General features: G+C 41.0%; 1 long non-coding RNA gene across 1 annotated transcript; it reads left to right on the forward strand.

Annotated features, from left to right (window-relative positions):
* Positions 1–2353: 2353 nt before the first annotated feature.
* LOC139045686 (uncharacterized) lies at positions 2354–8837 on the forward strand. The gene is made up of 3 exons (XR_011504581.1): positions 2354–3742; positions 5361–7600; positions 8555–8837. It is a non-coding gene; the product is annotated as an uncharacterized lncRNA (long non-coding RNA).
* The last annotated feature ends 8288 nt before the right edge of the window (positions 8838–17125 follow it).

The following is a 17125-nucleotide window of genomic DNA, read 5'->3' on the forward strand; positions in this document are numbered from 1 at the left end:
ATCTAGAGAATTAGGAAGATGGTGACATATACGTAATGAGACTTTTTCCCAAACACAACTTCTTGGCTTTCATCATAATGTGGCTCACTTGCTTTGATTCCCCAAGCACAGTGTTGCGCCTGACCACATGGATCACACCCCGACTCAGAAGAGCACTCTTTGCTTATAGCCAAATTTGAACAGACCGACTTGACTCATTGGTTCATCTGTGTATTTAGATTTTAGATTGCAGTAAGGATTCATGAGCCAGGTGATGATGTGGCTATTTTCCCAAGGCATCGTGATACAGTGTAACATTACAGGAGAATTGCTGCTGTTTGTTCAAACAGAATGAGTCCTCCAAGATCAGCACCTGACATCCCATTCTTAATTGTGTGATGATCCTGTGTAGGTGACAAGACTTGAAAGAATTATATTTGTCTGTCTTTCTCGCCTTCTGCTGTGGATGTGAGGTCTACACTTCTGGAGATGCTTTCATTTACATAAGAGAAGATTGACTTATAGACTTCCTATCGTGAGGAGAGCTGCTGGGAAAATGATGGTGGCAAATGATGGTCTCAAGGAGAGAGCTAAGCTATGTGAGCCCGGAAGCACTTGAGGTTTGGTAAACTTTGTAATATTTTTTATATATTTGGGGTATGGCATAGCCCAAAAAGTATTTTCCTCAAAGCAATATTTCCCTTTCATTTTCCAAAACTGTGTATATTCTAGGGAAATTTAATCTGTGTATTTGGAATCACTTAACTCTCATTAATCAAAATATTGCAAAGTTAATACTAGATCTGGGTTCAAGAAATCTCTTGAGCCCTTTGATAAGAGGTTCTTTCCTTTTAACTTGAAAGTACAATTTTGCCAGCTGTGAGTGAACCCTGAACCCAGAACTCTTTGGAGCTGACTTCTCAGAGTATCTCCCAGCCAGTGTGTGGAGCTTTATATGTGTCTGAGGTAAAGCAAGAATGAGGACAAGGCCATCAGAAACACATCTTAGACATTCACGGGCTGTCCCACTGGGGCCTTCTGGTACCCATTTGGCTCTATAAGCATTTGATCTCTCCTGGTGCCGCCACAGCCCCAAGATAGGCCCAGTGCTGCCCATGCCTGGTGCTTCTGAGCCTCGCAATCCTTTATTTAAAATTATATTTTGTTTACATGGGGTTTACGCACTAATTTTTATTTTGAAGACATTGCATTGAAATACTATTTCTCTTGATGACTGAGTGTTTCTGTGTCCTGTGGCACGGGCCTCCTGGGCCTCCCCTCGTCTCAGCCTTGCCTTGCACCTGGGGCTTCCCTGTCTTCTTTACTCTGTGGTCACATCAAACATGTGTCTGGCATCTGGACAAACATGCGGACAAACAGCTCCTACCTGGAGAGCTTGGGGTGGTGGGGAGGGCTCAGCTAATCGTCAAGCAGGCCTCTGGGGCTCTAGTCCATTTAAGTGCCCCAGTGTGCACTGTGGGTGGGGCATGGTGGTTGAGAAATTCTTCTGTAGCCCACCCTTGACTTTTGGTCCAGCTGGGCTTTTTCTTCCTGGGACCAGATGGCCTATATCCAGTGTGTCCAGTCACGTGGCCTTTCTCCCATCTGTCTGAGTCGGTGCTGAGACCATGCGGTTTGTAATTTCTCTCTTGTCAGGAAGTTATCTGTAGAGTGCAGACCAAGAATGGAATAAAGACGCTTGCGTCTAGGACATAGTCTTTTTCCCTCAAAATGATTATTTCATTTTAACCTCATACAGATTGGAAACAAGAAACATTTCATCCACTCTATTATCATCCCAGTGATACCTAAGGGTAGATCCTGGGCCCAAAGAAAGGGAAGAAATTTGTTTGCGTTCCCACAGAATATTGTTGTCAATGTTAACTTTCAGTTCAAGGTCCTTCTGTTCACAGTTGATGTTTAATTATAATAGTTATTTCCAGCAATGTGTGAGTGGTGCCAGATCCTGTGTCAAGTATCTTCCTAGGAGCATTGTGTCATTTACACGTTATGACAGTCCGAGGTTGGAGCTATTATTGTCTCTATTTTACAGATTAGAAAAATGGGGTTTAGAGAAGTTAAATAATCCCCTAAGATTACCTAGATAGGTAATAGTGGGATCTAGAACTTTCTACTCAAAGCTCTGGTTCTTACCCATCATTCCACACACCTCCTCTCCTGTAGTCCACACATTGGTAAAAGTTAGTTTCCCCTCTTTTACGCGACATGCTTAAGACACTGAATGGATAAAATGCTATAATTATTTCATTGAAGTTTCTATTTCAATGTTTTTTCAGATTATGATGAAAAATCCTCTGTCTAAATTGCTGCAAAGCCGCATCTTTTTCTTTTGTCGTGTTGCAGGCTTCAAAATGCTTTTCCTCTGGAGTTCGGAAGCCGAGGTTCATTCAAGCAGCTGCCTCTGATCTGGTCTCTGCAAGTCTAGGTAGACTCAGGCAGATAGCAATTCATTGTCAGTGTGGAGGGGTAGGAAGCTCTAAAGAATTCACATTCATTTGGCAGCAAGAATGCCTGTCTACTATGCTCACAACCCTGGTCCAGAGCTACTGGCCTCCAAAGCTCCATTGAGAGCTTCCCCCTAGGTTATTTCCCCAACCAACACCCCAATCTATAGACTTGACCTATTTCTTGAACATCTGATTTAGAGAACATGGTGCCTTGGAAACTGCCAGGTCCCATCCTCATGTGAGACATCACCCTCCCGCCCCCATGGACCTTGTGAAGTTCAAATGAGGAGGCTTTTAAGGGGGAGCTCTTTAGCCAACAAGGCAGCTTCATGGGTCTCAGATTGAGAGCATAGCAGCCTGTGTCCAGGACTAGTTATATAAGAGAGGCTCCAAGAGAGCATAGAACATGGCTTTCTACAAATAAAAAAGGCAAAAAGGCTACACTCACTAGTGCCACAGCTGGGAAGCAACTACGAGCAATGAATTTCTCATGCTAACAAATCCACGCTCCTCGGAAAACAGATGCCGAGCCCTGGGACTGGCACTGGATCTCCGCTGGCAGGACCTGCAAGGTTCAGAGATGGAAGGGTATCTAGAGACCATTTGTTCATAAACACAGCTGAGGGCCAGAAACCTGAGGTTATGCCCTGCCTGGGCTGCACCGATACACCCCTTCCACGCAGCGTTTCCACAATGAAGAAACAAGACATGCAAGGCTTCTGCAGCCCACGCTCTACAGAAATAATTAAACAGTTTTTTTTAACCTCCTGAACTTTTCATTTATTATTGCCATCCATCACGTCTACCTTCTCAAATCGCAGAATCCCGAAACTGAGCTCTGGGGTCAAGGGTTTATTGTTTAATGGAGATAGAACATTTTGTAAATTGCACGAAGTCACAATGTTTATAATAGAAGCTTCTGGTGTACTGAATCTTTTCCATTTAACAAACAGTGAGCTCTGACATGTGTTCTTCCTGCAGAGCACGAAATGTGGGGTAAGTGCAGTCCTGGCATGGACACGCTACCAAATCTTTCCTGTAAACCAAGCGATGTCCGCAGTCAGATGAAAACATTCCTTCCACCAAATACCAGGAAACGCTAAAAGTATCACCATTCTTCTAAGGTCATGCTAAAATGAAGTTTTGGCTTTTAGAACACAGAGCAGGGCTGAAGGAGGCCAACAGCTTTGTCCAATACACATTTGTTGCTACAAGTCACCAGGGACAATGTCCTGGTTCGAATATGAACACGCGTACGGAGAATTTTCCCAGGACTGGACCTTCCAGTGAAAAGTGTAAGTACTTTAGGAAAATGCATGCATGTTAAAATATATTCCTATTGTCTTTGTTTTTACTAGAACTTGTACTTTCAAGTCAGAAACGGATTTGCTTAAAACAAAGCAAACATCCTCAAAAATGTACCCAGCCAAAATAACCAAAGTATAAATATCTAGGATTAACAAAATGTGAATATTCTTCAGTAAAGAAACTTACACAAGAATTGGAAGTTCTTGGGAATTGATAGGAAAGAATGTGTTAAACCTAAATTTTTAACCCTTTGTGTTGGAGATCTAATCAATATTTGTAAAGGAAACAAATGTGTGTGCAACACATTCCCATGTGTCTCCTTGGGGACTTTATTGAGTTATTATTGCATAAAATCTTTCGGACTGTAAGCGTAGACAAGCAAAACCAATGTAAAAAGTGACTTTCCATGAGTAATTAGCATAGCAATTTTCTTAAGGCCTAATAATTGGTTTGTAGTGCAGGATGCATTTTTGGTTCATTTTTATGAGTTCAAAACACATAAAATCCTTAAATTTTATATTTGCAATAGTTTAGGCAGATTTCCCTGCAAAGTTCTCCCCTCCAAAGCTGCCCTTAGAAGCAGTGCTCACTCCGTTTTTTTCTTACCAAGTTTCTAAAGTAATTTTATAGTGTTTAGTGTTTGCTTCAATAGACTCATTTGCTCACCACAGGCCAGGCAAGGCCTTTATGGGGACTCAGTCCTGCCATTTCTAATTGGCCAGCAGGTGTCACTGTGGGTTTGGGTGGTAACCCAATTGACCACAGAAAAGAATGAGTGATGGAGTGGAATAATAAGAGAAGGGAAGAAAGGGAAATATAAAAGCGGGTTCTTAGAGCAAGAAAAAGTTAACAAAAATCCCTTATGTTTACATAGACCTTTTCTTTAGGAGCTCAGGGTTCTTTGTACGACTTTGCCGCCACCTGTAGACCCAGAGACTTGATGACGTTGACTTAGTCACTGAGAATAACTTCACTGGGCAAAATAGTCATAACAATGATCAAAGTTGAGAAGTGGATTCTTGTAGTCCTTTCCTGATCTCTCAGGCCTTACCTTTGTGCTCTGGGGCTATAGATCTTTCTGAACCGTAGGTACCTTTACTTAGTCTCGGAAATGTCCACAGTCTTCCAACTCTTTTCTGGATCATAGTCTCATGGCCTGAATAAAGTTTTGGCCATCACCAACCTCATTGGTAAAATAAATTCGGCTGTTTCATTAGTCGAAGGGGCATCTTGGTCCAGAAAGTTGGTTTTTATGTCTCCCAAAAATCTGGATTGCTCATTTTCAACAGATCTAGCCTATTCAAGTCATATATCTTTCTGAGTACGTGGAATTTCTTAATAAATAAAATTTCAATTGGTAAAATTAACATATATATCTTTAACTGTCAACTTTAAGAATGGATGGCCATGAAATCTTCCTGCACAGAGAGGAATTCACAGCCGGCCTAATTTGAATAACAGGCTGTAAATTGATTTCTCTTTCGGCTTGATATGTGAAAATGCCATCCATGTTGCTGGTGCAGAGAGCAGGCAATTTGTTGACAAAAGATATGCACTTGACTTCTCCAAATAAAGCTTAACATGTGTGAAACGTCCTAATTTTAGTTGAGTTGGGAAGAAAAAGCAGAAAAGGACTTTGAAGGAAAAAAGAAATCTCTCTACATTCTGGAGAGCTTCTGTGCCACCGTAACTCTCTAGCGTGTACCCTGTGCCACCCAACTCAGAGCATGAACCATCGTCTCCTGAAGAAGTTGCAGTGCCTCATTCCTGGAGGTCCAACAACCAAGGAGGGTTGAAAGCAAGAATACCTTCAGCTCTGTTATGAGCCTCCTGCCGTTTCTATCTGGTTTTAATTTCCTCACCTTTTTGTATATATAAGGTTCTTAATGATATAATACATTCTTCTAGTGCTGGTTCTAATTAATGATTAAAATAATAAAGCTCAGAAAAAAGTGGATTAAATGTGCAAGTTCAGAAATATTTAGGAAACTTAACTGCAAAGTCTGCTTAGTCATCCATTCACGAGGGTAAATCGTTCTGAGGTAAGCTGATTGGTTCCATGGAAGGTAATTCAAAGGGTAGCTTATAACTCGTAGTAAAAGTTCTTCAGGAAACCCATGCTTTTATATAGATGCCCCTTTCCCAAATCTGAGAAGGCTATTTCATTTGTGCAGAAGAATGTATCATTAATGTAACATCATTTTCTCCGGTGCTCTGTGATTAAGACACTCTTGCCTGGGATTTCTGGCAGAATGTGTAGGAATCATAGCAACAGGCATGGTAAGCACAAGCAGCTGATGGGTGTGGGGTGGGGAGAAGAGAAAGAAGGAAGAGGGATGTTAAGGTATAAAAATATTTATCCAGGGTAACGGAGCATCAACAGAACTTTCTTTTCAATTAGATGTATACATCTGTGGAAGAACAGAATCCTTGGCCATTGGTTTATCCTTTGGAAAAATGCCCACCATTTCCATGACAACCTCTTAGACTGTTAAAAATAATAGTGATCACTATTTCCTCTGAGCCACTATGCCCTTTGTGTATTGTGACTGCTGCTGAACCCTTAATGACATATGACTGTGTATTTTGTGTACGTGTAAGCATGTATGCACACATACTTGTGTGTTTTCCCAACTGGAGTCTAGTTTCTCTAGGACAGGTAGCATGTCATATATCTCATGGCCCTGAAAGCTTTTGCCTTCATTTGAAGCATTTGGTGGGACTTCAATGACTCTTTGTCGAATGAATGAAAATTATAAAGGATACTTTTGTTTGGCAAGCATTGGTATTGCTAGATTACTTTTATGTAGTCTATATAAATAATTCACTTCTTGTGGTTTCATATCCTGATGTGAAAATTATGCATTTACTGTGTTTTCATAGATATTAATGGGAACTGTTAAAAACTAGAAATTATTTCCAGGTTGGTGGTCTTAGGCCTGGTATTGAATAAAAAATACTTGAGGTAAATTTTAATTGTGAAAAGAATAAAACTCTATGCATTGCTTTGTTAAAGTTTTGCAATTTGCACGATTTTTCTATTAAAAGACATCAATTTTCTTTAATTTCAGCATTTAACATAAAAGAGAAAATGCAGTGTTAACCAAAGGGGTAGAAGCACCCCATCTGACGTTGTGATGGTCCCTTCCTTCACATCAAATGTTTTGTTTAAAAAGTGTAGCTTAAAAAATGAAACTATAAAGATAATGACCTAATTAAAAATTTTAAGGAAAAAGTTTTATATTTGTGTTTTGATACATCAGGTTTAGTTATTGTGAACCAGGTGGTATTATGTTTCTGTTGGGAAAATATTTTTAGAAGTTATTTAAAGAATTATAGGATGAAGCAAATCAAATCATTACTTATACTTTTTTGGGGGGCAGTACAAAGAAAATGTGGACAAAAGACTAATGTTTATGTATAATCATTTCATTATCACAGTTCTACTTTCTTTGTCATCCAGGGTAAACTCTAAGGCTGTGTCATGAATTCCTGAGCCACAATAAATCTGTGACTGTCGGACTCTGTGTGTGGGTAAAATGGATAATTTTCTGACCTTTGGTAAGCTTTCACTGGAGCAAAGGAAGTCCCTCCACATAATGTTTCCCCGCTACAAAATACTGGCAGGAAGCCAAAGTATGCCCTTTGGCAAATCTCCAGTCTGGATGGCTTTCCCGGAGCTACAGGACATTCATGAATCTGCCCAGCCCTGCCTTTTTTTTTTTTTTTCAGAAAGCCTCTGGAAAGACCTTTCCAATGTGCAACCTGCTGAGGGAGATGTGAGAACGCATTAATCATGGATTTCTTCAAAAGAAACCTGGGGTTGTCCTGCTCTAATTCAATAGGTCTGTCTTCCTGCTCAGTGTGAGTCACAAGACTGTCACAAAAATGCTGGCAGATAATTTAGACATAGATTTAAGGAAAACTAAGATTATGATACAAATAAATTAGGATTTTGTAACCCTAGGAGACGAGGTTCAGTTATGGTTGGCTTTACTTCTGAAGGACAAAACTGATAGCAATTAAAGTATGTTAGTAAATACATTCTTGTTTTCCTAAGCTTTATCCAAAATCTCAAATTATTCTCATCAGTGTTTATAATTAAACTCATTTTCATTTTAAAGCATCACAAGACAGAACTATCTTAGAGAAGTAAGATATGGTTAATCTAGCACTTATTAACCTTAGAAGTGAAATACATTTATCTTTTGCTTTATTTGACCACTTCTCATACCGTGGGTTTGACATGGCTTGAGAGGGGTCTGCTTAGTTATAAGCTGCCCAACAAACCTTTCCCAAAGTTTTCCCCTTCTCAGATGGGTATTCAGAGCATGACTTCTCCCCTCCTAACACCGAAAACAAAACTAAACTAAACAAACCAGGTAAGGACCTCTCAGAAGTTCTTGGGTACTCTTTAAGCCTATTGGTGGGTTTAGAACATTTCAGAATCACCTTAGTGTTATAAACCAATACAATTGCTGAGATGATTTTTATACATACTAATGAGCAATTCCCTATCTTTTGCAAATGAAAGAACCAAATAAAAAACAGCCAGGTCCACAAGTGAATTATTGGCCCAGAATAGATCCACTTCCAGAGAGAATAAAATAAAATGAAGAATCACACTAAAGAATGCTAGAGTGTTCTTCTCTCAAGACCCAAGTGTCTGGGTAGTTGAGACTTGCTTGGACATTTCCAGAAGCTGATTATAAACCTATATTCTGGTGTCACCCCTCACCATTCCACAAATTTACTCCATTGTCCAGCTAATTCATGTGACCTTCTCTTCCTCTCTCCAGGACTTTCCCTCAGCTTCAAAGATCTCACTAACTCTATCCAAGCTGAAGTCGTCCTTCAGAGCCCAGATAAAGCACACCGCCTCCCCAAGCCTTCTAGCCCTTTCCTGAGCTGATAGAAGCTTCAGCCTCCCAACACTCAGGGCACTAGAGTGACTCCATTGGTGGTGATGTGTCCTGTCCTGCGTCAGGATTATTTGGGTGACTTACAACCATGAGGCAAGTTTCTTGACACTAAGGATCATTTCTCATTTGTGTTTGTATCCCTACGATATTTAGTACAAATTGCTTAGCCAACATTTGTTGAGAGATTAAAATGTGAAGTCATCTTCATTGTTGGCAAAGAAATGATCAGATTCCTTCTATAGACATAAACATAGAAGTCCTGTAGGGAATACAAATGGTAGTCTTGTTTCACTTCCCTTAATTACTAACTATTCATTTCTTTGTTCATGCTTTCAATAAGCATTTGACTGACTTTTAAGGACAGCGGTTACTTAGGCATCAAAGAGGCTTGACAATAAGTGGGAAAAGACTGAAATTAAAATTAAGATGGTAAACTTTAAACAATATGAACATTGCTGATTACATATTAGAAAAGAGGTGAAGCAGATGTTCTAGGTACCATGCTCTGGACAGAAGGCCTCACTCTCTCATCTCAATTCAGACCAAGTCTTAACGGTCATCATATCTTCAGAGCTCCCTGCAGATTTCTAAGTCTTCCATTGGGATTGTTTTGTAGCTCAACTTCTCCCTCTACCCAATCCTACACCCTTCCATTCTTACAGGTGTTGCCCTTAATGGCACTTCCTAATAACCTCCTGTATGCCTGTTTCCATCTCAGAGTCCACATCCTCAGGCCACTCACCTCGCCTCCCTGCGCCACTCCATGTATAGCCCTTTGATTTTACTGTCACTCCCAATATAAATAGACCTTCCATCAGATTCAGCTCTACTATCCAGACAAGATGTAATTTCCTCCAAACTACAGAGGATGGGGGCCAGCCAAATGTTCTAAGTTAGGAAGGCAAGGAATGAGCAACTGGCAGGAACCAGGAATTCAGCCCAGGAGTAGGCAGAGAAAGTACCAAGTGATACCAATTACAAAGGGGCCGCGTTGGGATTGAGTGTGTAAATGTGTTAGAAGTAGGCTGTTATTGACAACCTGTGAAGGAAAATATGGCCCCAGAATTGGCAAGCAATGTGGTTTTATAGGTGTGAGGGACCTAAATGATAGGAAAATGATTTCGAAGGAGGTTGTATCTCTTTGTCATGCTGGAACACAGTTTTTGATGTTACTGGAGTTAATTCCTGATAGAAGGATTGATGGGTAGGAGGAGTGGGGATCTGTGGGATGAAGACGTAAAACTAGAAGCCTGTTGTGGTTGTTTGCTTAAACAACAGCAACATGGTAACATATTACCTCTTCAGGACATATAACCTCTTAAGGTAAACAGTACCTGTAATATGACCTTTAGGTATTAAGGTGAATCATGTAAAATTGGCAATATTTGACTGTATTTGACAAAAATGTCAATTTCATGTGGCTCAGTCAAATTATTAATTTATCTTCTCCCACTAGAATGTAAATATTATTTTGTTTAATACTGTATCACAGTACCCAGTACATTGTCTAGCACAGAGCAGGTACTCAATACAAGTTTTAGATGAATTAATCAAGAAATGAATTCCTTAGCTGCAAATATTTTTGGGCTATAATTTACTATATTACTTAGGACTCCTTCTAGTATAAATAACAGAATCCCAATTTATATTAGGTTAGTAAAGAAGATAATTTATTGGCTCACACAATTGGAAATTCCAAGGGCACCAGGTACTGGTTTCAGGCATAGCTAGATCCAGAGGCTTGAATAATGTCATAAAGATTCAGTATCTTGCCCTTGTTCAGCTCTGATTTTTTTCTCTGTGTTAGCCTTATCCTCAGGCAGGATCTCTCAATTTGATGATTCCTAAGGGCTCCAGGCTAACAGTCATTAGCTTAGCAAGTCCCAGTGAAAACAAAAGTGCCTCTTTCCTAGTAGTTCAAGTCAGAGCTCCTGACCTTGACTCTCACGGCATCTACTTTGACAATATCCGAGGAGCTAAGGCAGGGGGTCGGCTCCACCTCGGTCAGCTGGACTGAGAATGACAATGCTCGCTGGTCCCTGAAGGAGGATCATGGTGCTGTTACCAAAATAATAATTATCATAATAGCTGACACTTATTGAGCACTTGTCTCCTACGCAATATTCTGAAGGCAATCCCCTCAGTAGCCCTATAAGGGAAGTACTATTATTATCTATACTTTACACGTGAGTAAATTGAAGTATAGAGGTTAAGTAACTTGCCGAAAATCACATAACTGGGAAAATAGAGTTAGGATGGAAACATAAACAGTCCAGTTTAGAGCCCATTTCCTTAACCACTATATTCTGCTACCTGAAAAAGAGTTTAAGGATAAAGGAAAAACGGACGTCTACTCTACTTTGCTAATTAATTTAGAAAGCCAATGGTTTGGTAGCATCTAATTTACAACGGCAAATGGACAGTTCCTGGTTCACTTGTCAGCATGTTGCCGGGGAGACAGTTTTCCCTAACGCGGTGCCAGACATTTTCTCTGGCTGCTGTGAAAGTAATTCCTGACGCCCACAGGTCTCTCTTTTTGATTTCCTCCCACATCCTTCTCCCCAGCTTGATGACTTCCACCGAGTCAAGTTGATCTCATTCAAAAATGATACATCTTCAATGTAGTCAAACAATAACTCTCTCTGGGTGTTTAAAAAATAGTATTAAACTAAATGTCTGAGTTACATTATGTTCAGGGCCCTTCTAGCTTTGACCTCCCAGCAGGCTCAGGATATACCTGAGTCATCGACATTCTAGTTGACCTTTCCAGTGCTGGAGTGGACTCCCTGGTGAAGGCCGGAGCTTTCTTTTGTCCCTCCATTCCCTATCCATGTCCTTGAGACTAACTTATCAAAGCTTACTTCTAACAGGTAAAGAGTAGTGGGGGTTCAAATGTTTCATTTTCCCTTAAAAATGGTGGATGGTGCTTGGTCGAAGGGAGCTCTGGAGGACTGGAGAAAAGAAAGGCCTAGAAGTCAGTTCCCTTGCGTGGGGCTGATGAAGCTTCTCTTTGAAGCAGAATGTCTGATTAGTCTTCTTTTTGTACAATAGGAGTGGAGTTAGGTAAAGAATTTAGGTCAAGATTCTTTCCAGTGAGGTTCCTGCTTGGCCCGGTCCAGGCATTCACAGCTGTTGGACTGGTGGTTGTAATCTCTACTCCTCTCTGCACATCGAGATTCTCTCTCACTTCTTAATTTCCGCCTTCTCATGATGTTAACTGCCCTGGTGCTGCCTCTGGCACTCACCATTTTTAAGTGACTCTATCTCATTTCAAAGTCACAAGACTCTTACTGGTTCATCCCAAGTTATAGATGAGTTTAATGTTAGATCAATGAATTTCCCTCATCCTACAAACTGTGGCCAGAGGGCAGGATCCTGTGTACGAACATGGACTATTCCTTCAGTAGGGTCCATGGGTGGAGAGCAATTTCAGGGAGGAGGGTACGTGTGCAGGAGTGGGGGTGGGATAGAGGAGCATGGAAATCATCAGTATGGTCTGCTACATTATCCAAAATTGCTCCTTGTTATAAAACAGAGTAATATCTTAACTGATATATCCACAGGGAAATTGCAATGAGAGTTGGTTTTCATGATAAAGAGCTATGGGTCACACTTAGTCCCCAAGTGACTTCTGAATTCTTATAGACTAGCTATGGTCATGGAGGGGTTTTACAGTTACAAGTGGTTCAGTTTTGGCTTCTTTGAAAATGGTAACCTGGGTATGCCAAACAGGTAACTCTCCACTAATCGGGACTTTGGGTTATTCCCAATACCCATTCAAGTTGCAAAAGAGATTTTCCTGCGTTTGGTCTTTAAATATAATTTCACAAAATAGAAAAATATAACATAAAAATAATGATTTAAATTTACAAACCAAAAGTCCTGTAATTAATAGGAGGAAACCCTGATTGGCAGCAATTAAAAAGTCACATAATACCAAGTGCTAATGAGGATGTGAGAATTCTCCTGTATTGCGGGTGAGCGTATCGGCTAGTGTGGACATTCTAGAGAGTAATATGTGAATATGCGATAAAGATAAGTAAGCATCTGCCCCATGACTCAGTAGCTGAACTCAGATAAATTCCCCAAAAGAAATTCTTCCATTGTCTAAAGAGGGTACACATGAGCATGTTCAGTGCAATTTACTCCTGGGAGCTGAGACTGGTGGCGACCTGACCTAGATGTCCACCACTGGGAGCAATGGATGAGAAAAGTGTTCTGATGCATTCTACATAATAATATGCAGCAGTTTGAAGTAATAAACTAGATTTACATGCAGAAGCATTGATAGATCCTAATAAAAGAATATCAAGTGAAAAAGTAAGAAACAGAAGGAGAGCTTAGTGCAATATCACCTATGTAAATTAAAAACAGGTAGTGGGGCCGGCCTGGTGGTGTAGCAGTTAAGTTCGTGTACTCTGCTTCGGTGGCCCTGGGGTTCACTGGTTCAGATCCCGGGTATGGACCAAGGTACCACTTATCAAGCCATGCTGTGGCAGGCATTCCACATATAAAGTAGAGGAAGATGGGCACAAATGTTAGCTCAGGGCCAATCTTCCTCAGCAAAAAAGAGGAGGATTGGTGACAGACGTTAGCTCAGGGCTAATCTTCCTCAATAAAAAAAAAAAAGTACAGCATGGAGCAACACTAAGTCCTTCAAGGACACAAGGATATCCAAGGATAGACAGTAAACACATTAGAGGGGCTGCATATGGGAGGAAGGGTAATGAGAGGTGGGATGAAAATGAAGGGGGAAAATAATCAAATGAAAAAAAAGAGAAGGCTTTGCATGGCCTCATTAAGATAGTGGGCCACAAACTGAGGAATACGACAATTCTCAATATTCTATACTTGAGGTCCAAAGAAGAAAATAACAAAAGTAGAAAGGGGAAACACTTAGCTAGGTTAGTAAGGAAACCCACTTATAAATTGGAGGAAAGCTAGAAGCCAACGCTCTCCGGCTCCAGGTTCCCCCTTCTGCAGCCCCAGCACTGACTCTAGGGCTGGGGTAATCTGGTCCTTGTTACCCCACCTTCTAGCCACCAGACAGAGGGGGAAGAGAAGTGGAGGCCATTGATGACTTGGAGCTTCCACTGGAATAGTGATTACGAGATATGGGAGAAATGCAGGTAAGCCCTGAGCTGCAGCCAAGGCTCGAGATGAAAACCAGAAGCAAGTGAGTCTACTTCTGCCACCTGCGACTCTTTCAGACCTGGGTCTCCTCATTGGGAAAGTGAAATGGTCTAATTTCAGCTCTCCATTCGGGTCCCAATAGTTGCCCGTTCTCCCTCTCACAAGCTTATTGCTGGTGACGACATGTGGAGAGACGGTGCTCAGAAAGTGCAAGCCCTCTCTCCACTCGTGGCCTGACTAAGGAAACAGTCTGCTGCCCTCCATGACCCAGTGGCCAAACGCGCACGGGCTCTCCTCCCAGGAGCCTTCCTGTTAGATAGTGGAGTCGGGCAAACACGTTTGCTCTGAGCCTTTAAAAAATTCTTCCTTGGAATTCTTCTAAGGAAACGTGATAGGCAGAGATAACAGATAAAGTTGGCACGTTTAAAGGTGCCACTTTGGGGGCTGTTTTGTCATTCCTTTGGGTGATTAATTGTCCAGGATCATCTGAAGAATAGGAAATAAGATAGAAGAAAACTACGTGAAAGTCAGCTCCTCTTTTAAAAGGCTCGGACTGCAAAAAGCAAGAACATTCTAAAATAAAGTGCTCTTTTTATCAGACTTTTTTGTTAGGAAAATATTGGAACTTTCCTCTTTTCTTCTGAATACTTCCATTTTCTCCCCAGGACTCTAACATCTCTTGCCTAAACAGACGAGCATTTATATATAAACCAAAGCTGTAAGGCTAATTAAAATCAATGTTAACATGCATCACCTCCTTTTTTGGTGGCCTCAGCTTCAAGCTGCTCCCCAAAGAGGTCAGTGTCCACCTCCCCCACTCACGGTGATGAGTTTCAGTAGAGGAAGGCCATCAAGGGGTGGTACTCACATGGAGCATGATTATGTTGCCCTAACAGGGAAAAAAATGTCTTCCGAACCACAATGCTGAATTGCACATTTGCATTCTGCCTGATGAAGGAAGATCCCCATGAATTTTTCTGAAAGTTTGAGAGCATTTCCTGTAGAATGACAGAGGTGTCCTCTGTCATGGAATCAGCACTCTGTGGCACGTCGTAGGGTCGGTGGTCAGAGGGGCTGCTCTTCCCCGGAGGAAGATCCTCTTCTCTATTGGTGATTACTGCAAAGGACCAGATGTTTTCCTTTAACCTCCTATTGGTTCTAATCTCCCTCAATCTTTGATCTCGGCCCCACTTGAAAGTAACCCCTCATTTAGCTCCTCTTGGGTGGTCCGCAGCGGAGATTTAGTTAATTCTAACTTCTCGTACAGTCTTCCCCCATGTGCTTCCATGGTAAAATTCTACCTTCCTAATTGCTAAGAAGAAAATTGCTAATCCTTTTGAATCAGGGCGCAGTGTAATAGCCTTAAAATTGGCAACTTAATTGAAAAACTCAGAAATTGCTGATTCTTTTCTGTAGTTCTTTAATAGCATTTCCTTCCCCATTCTTTTCTTCATTTTTTTTTCAAATAAAATTTGTTATTTAAAGTGTGCTTACAAAAGACTGTCTTCTTGTTATCTCTCTATTCCAAGATTCTGCTTGGATTTCAGGAATAGTCTCAGGTATTTTATTGGTTGTTACAGATCAGCTTAATGGGTAATTATAGAAAATACTCACCAGAACACAGAAGGGGCACGTGACACTGACTGATGGGAAATAGAAAGGCTCTCCCCCGCTCCCCATTATGTAAGAATAAACAACTTAAATTGCTACTCAGTTTCCAAGGGTTGTGCAGGCTTCATATGCCAAATACCACTGCGAGTTTGGAGATTAGGTTATTGGGCATTGCGACCGGCATATATCAGTATTCTCTTGATTTCATTATCAAAGCTAACCAAGCAAGCTGGTTTTTTTAAGGAGATTTCCAATTTCACTTTGGGTACATAAAAGCAAACTCCTTTAAAATTCTGGGAATAGAAAGTTTTCTGGGTTCTTGGCATATTCCATTGATCTTACTTATGAATAGAGAAAAGGTCAAGGATTTTGCTTATTTGTTTTCCATAGGCACTCTAAATTTTAAAAGATTTGGAGACTTTTAAGGGACTTTTAAGAGACACTTAATTTGTTACAGATGCATTAACATATTGAATTTACGTGAAAGAGTGAAGGCCAGGCAAAGGATATTGGGTTCATTATTTATTAGTGGAGCTAGTCAAAATTTCCCTGTTTTAACCAAGTGGTGGTTTGGCCCCTATTCAAAAAGCTGTTGCTTAATATTGCTGTCCCCAGCGATTAATGTACACAGAGAGGGTGAGTGTGCCTTTACTGTCTTGGATTCTAGACTATGTGGGTCTATCTTGCCTCTGTCCAGGCTGGACACGATGCTTCTGGGTAATGACCTCAAAGTACGTGCTACTCTTGCTTTCTACTGAAAATAAAACTTATCAATGAGGTCTACAAATAGTGCAGAGTTTGAGCCCCTCTCCCCATCATGTCTAATTTCTTATCACTCCTGGCACACTGGCCTTTCTTGGTGCTTTTTTCTTTCTTTCTTTCTTTTTTATTTTGCTGAGGAAGATTCACGCTGAGCTAACATCTGTGCCAGTCTTCCTCTATTTTTTAGTATGTGGGTCACCAGCACAGCATGGCTGCCTACAGAGCAGTGTATGTCTGCACCTGGGAACTGAACCCAGGCTTCCAAAGTGGAGCATGAAGAACTCAACCACTACGCCACTGGGGCTGGCTGTGCTCCTCAGTGCCTCTTACCATGCTCCTTCCTCCCTCAGGGTCATATGCTTACTCCTGCTCCATCTGCGTCTCTCTATGAAAGTCTTCCCTTCCTGACTGTGTCACCTCGGTTATGATAAGCTCTCATCTTACTATGTTCTTCACATCACAGTTTCAACGTTAGATTCAAATTTTATGTGACTGTATTTCTGCTCCATTTTGAGAGCTCCATCAGGGCAGAGATTGGGTTGAGTGTTCCTCACTCATACGTCTCCAGTGCTTAGAAACTTATCTGGCACTAAGTATTCAATAAATATCTGTAGAATGAATGAAAGCATGAGTGAATGAACAAATGAGTGAATGAATGAATGAATTACATTAAAGTTCACTTAACCTGCACCTGACAATTTCATGCACAAGGTCAGTGCTTTTATTCTGAAGCCCATACTTTTGGGTGTATCTGCATCTCTTCTCTTATATTGTTAAATTTCTAGAAGGTGAAGACTGGTTCTCAGTCTTCTGAAACAAGTTTCTCAGTGCAGCCTCAGACAGTGGTGGGGCCAGGACCCCCCCCCCCATGGGGTTGTAGAACAGAGAACATAATAACACGTGCCCCTCGTCTTCCTATACAGAGAAACGTATTTAAATTTA

This window comes from Equus asinus, chromosome 7 (assembly GCF_041296235.1).
Source record: "Equus asinus isolate D_3611 breed Donkey chromosome 7, EquAss-T2T_v2, whole genome shotgun sequence".
Classification (NCBI taxonomy): domain Eukaryota; kingdom Metazoa; phylum Chordata; class Mammalia; order Perissodactyla; family Equidae; genus Equus; species Equus asinus.